We start from the raw sequence: 4299 nt of genomic DNA, 5'->3' as shown, positions 1-4299 counted from the left end.
CAGCAATGGCTGCATAACGCTCGTCAAAGTACTCAACCATGGCGGTCTTAATAGACCCAAAAATCTCCGGAATCTGACCCTGGACAATCTCGACCACCTCCACCCGGATGAGCTCCCTGACACGATCCTCTAACAATACTGGCCTATCCTGGCTGCCAGCTCCCGATCCTGACCCGGATCCGGTCTCAATACGTCTCGTGACCACCATACTGAATATACATACCAGGACGATATCAGACATTCCTTGCAACAACAGAAAGCCAACTACCAACAAAACCCTAGGGGTCGTGACTTCCTTGCTACACGTATGGGTCCTGTGCTTTCAGTAGTACGGGCGCATACTACCTTCCACACCTACCCATATTTGTCTCAAGTATCATCATAATTCCCTACCAATATACGTAAACATGGTGAGCGCTCAATCCTCACTCCTAAAGGAAGGCTGAATATCTCATATATGGCCTACCGACCTCACACAACCTACCCATTAAACTTCCAACAACCCTGCAGCACTTGTGTATGCTAGCCATACATAATGTTGGACGCTATAGACTTTCGAATACCTGATCCTACCCTAAGTCCTTCATCAAACAAGAACATGAAATAAGGCCAAACCAAACATTCTCATGCTATAAGATCTTAATTATGTATAGTCGTGATGCATACACTGAGCAACTGCAGTAATGATGTCAATTTCAAATAAGGAAAAACCCTAGGCTACCAGGAATCATATAATCAGACAATTCTATCTTGCAATTCCTGAAGATCCCTAGCCTAGTACTAGCATATTGTTCTAACATATCACAAAATCAAATATTTCGTAAGGTATTTTGGGGTCTATTCGCGAGCTCCAGCTGATCATTCTCCGATTAAAAGCACCATGAACCCACTATGTAATAGACTTAATATACTCTATTCCAGACATTTTATGTAATTAAAGGTTTTACACTTAGAAATGCATTCAAAATACCACTTTAGTCTTCGATGGATCTAGATCGTTGACAAACAAAACGTTGTTCATAATACATAAGTAATGAACTGATACACTAAAACAATATTTATGTATTAAGTATTTTATTTATGTGCAAATAACACACTAAACAGATAGACCATAAAAATACGATTTTGTGGATATAAAGTATGTCGAAACGGAGATCATAAGTAAAAGTTATGATTATTATAAGAAAAAACGATAGTGCAACACAAGCTTTTCTCGTAAACAAATATTCGAATGATTTGTTGCAAAAGCTACACATTTTGTTAAGTAAAAATGATTACATTTTATGAATCAGACAATACTCTAGTATTTGATTCTACCTTTGAAAGTTTTGAACCTTGAAGTTATTATACTTTCGTGAAAACCGTCGAATCACAACAACCGAAAATACCTAGTAAACGAATTATAACACGAGTTTGATATAGCTACGCTATTCATTCGGTGCATGTTTTTACATATTCCAAATTTTAATTTATGGGACATCGAACTAGTGTTTTCTAAAAAAAATATGAGGTTTCGGAATTGGACGTAGATCGAGGTGATGATGTGTTGTGAAATGGATGGTGACACTCGTCACCATTCTAGAGGTGTCACTTGTCACTCAGTGGAGGGGAACATTTGTTAATATCTTTTGGACCATATCCTCCTATAAATAAGAGAGGGGAGATCATCTTTCTCCCTATTTTTCTCTCTCTCTCTCTCTCTCTTCCACTCTATCCCTCTCGACGCCATGAAACACCGCATCGTGCCTTCTGTCACGCACCACCACCATTGAAGCACCACCAACACCCAACCTGATCCAACCACCTCTATAGAAGCTCCCCTACTCTCGAGCACCTCAAATTCGACGAGAAAGGCTTCGGCAACCACCAAAACCGCCACCAGTTGCTATCATCGACCACCACCATCACCTCCCAAAATTTGATCTCCTAACCCTCTTGAGCTCCTTTATAAGAACCAAACACCCCTCTCCTTAACACCTCCCACAAACACTACAAAACACATCTTTTTGTTCAACGACAACCTTTGTCGACCATTTTCTGGTGAGTCTGAACAATTTTCCAACATGATTCTTCCAGCCTGGATAAGATCCAAAGTGTCGTGATCTACAACTCCATTTCAACGTTTCATTAAGTGGAGTGTTGTTTGCTTCGTTCCGATTTCCGATTCTCGATCTGGTTAAAGCACACAACGAAAATGAGTTTTACGGCCCCGCTTTTAAACTTTTTAAAGTTTTTCGGGGGAGAATACACGATATATTATTGATGTTTATTAGTTATATAAATGTTAAATATTTATTTATAGTTTTATAATTATAAATGTTAAATAGTTATTTATAGTTTTATAATTATAAATCATTAAATAGTTGTTTTATTGTCAAAAGCGATATATACATCTATTTAGACTATTACATATATTTGGAATTGTTTGTTTTACGTTGGTTAAAACCTAGTTTTTACTCAATTAACAACTGTTATGCTCCCCAATTTTTGTTAGAAACTTTATTTGATTATGACGTACGATCAAACTTTTTGTCTAGTAATTTTATTACTTAAAGTTTAAGGCTCACAATCACTCACTTTTGGCTATGATCAACTTGGGGAGTCTACATGGGATATCCATTCATCAACATAGAACAGAAACATAGTAAAGACATTTTCCTTATAACTATTAATCCTGAGCGAGCTAGGAAGTTGTGTATAGATCTATACGGGTTGACATCTCCACCTGTGGTTGCTAGCTACAACCATTGTCTGACGAGTCATAACATGTGATAACTGCCCATGCGTTTAAGATGTCGATGAAGTGTCTAGAGAACTTGTTATGGCGTGCCACTTGTAGCGTCACACAAAAGCTTGAACTGGTCATATAGCTCGGTTATAGTCTCATAGTAATACCGACTACACTCTAAAATCATTCATATAAATATGAATAGTACTTATATGTAGTCCAAGCATATACTTGTACGATTACAAGTATTGTTTGATTTACAAGTATGTATGTATGTATGTATATATATATATATATGTGTGTGTGTGTGTGTGTAACGTTTGGTTCTTGGTACGTATTTAATTATAACTTATTTACTTTTGTAGAGCTACTCGACGAGTTGGGAGCCCCATACTCATCGAGTAGAAACGAGATTGGATGCGGGGTTTTAAGTAATCTACTCGACGAGTTGAGAGCCCTCAAATCGGCGAGTAGGTCTGCCAGAGTGAAACCCTAATTTCAGGGTTTTGCATCCTATTTAAGCATCTTAATCCCCACCTTATGGCCTCATTTCTAGCCTCCAAGTCCCAAACCCTAATCCATGAAACCCTAGAGCATTTTGTGAGTGTATGAGTCATTCCTGAGTAATCTTTGTGTGTTCTTGAAGCTTGAAGAAGAAGAAGGAGCTAGAAGGTTCAAAGAGAAGATAGTAGATCCAGAGACTTCCTTCCATCCTCATCATTTTCTGGTAATCAAGTCTCTAACTTGGCTATTAGTTCATTAGATCTCCTTAGTTCTATTTTATGAGGGTGTTGGTTCAAGAATCTTGATATTTGGCACATGGACGTCCCAAGTGGCTTACCTTTCAGATCTGGGATCTATAAGGGGTTTCATGGCATAAAGGTGCAAACTTTATGGCCATGGAAGCCCTATGCAAGCTTATAGACGTTATTATGGCCTTTTAAGCCGCAAAAGGCCATGCATGGAAGTAAATTCTGAGAGTTTACGTGTTCATTTGGTGTCTAGGATTTAGATCTCAGTTTTCATGCTTTGGTTGGAGTAATAAGGCTTTTGGACAAAGATCTATGTCCAAATGAACTAGGATTTTAGCTAAGCCCACTAAGAGGGATTATTAGCGGGTAAAGTTGGAAACTTTACCCTTAAAAGGGTTTCTCCAGTGTGTAGATGAAGTATGGACTTTGGATTTGGAGAGTAGAGGCTTAATCTGTTAAGATGGCCCAAACAGACAGGGGAACTCGTTGAGTCCATAGAGGAACTCGACGCGTTGAGTCGTGTTGTCATGTTTCAGCTTAAGGTAGAAGTCAATGAGTATGTGAAGGGACTCGACGAGTTGATTCGCCAAATTGCGACTATGATTAGCCATGGAACTCAGCAAGTCAAGGGGTGACTCAACGAGTTAGATCGCGATTTCAGGGTTCTGGGACTCGGCGAGTTGATGGAGCAACTCGGCGAGTTGGGTCAAACTAGAATGTTGACTTTAACCAGGGGTAAAATGGTCATTTTACCCTTAGAAGGATTCTCAGTTTTTGAATAAGTGATTATTGTGATAATGATAGTCGGGGAGTCGTTGG

Source organism: Lactuca serriola, chromosome 2, assembly GCF_051521515.1.
Source record: "Lactuca serriola cultivar US96UC23 chromosome 2, Lser_US96UC23_V15, whole genome shotgun sequence".
Classification (NCBI taxonomy): domain Eukaryota; kingdom Viridiplantae; phylum Streptophyta; class Magnoliopsida; order Asterales; family Asteraceae; genus Lactuca; species Lactuca serriola.
Note: the sequence above shows the minus strand (reverse complement) of the source record.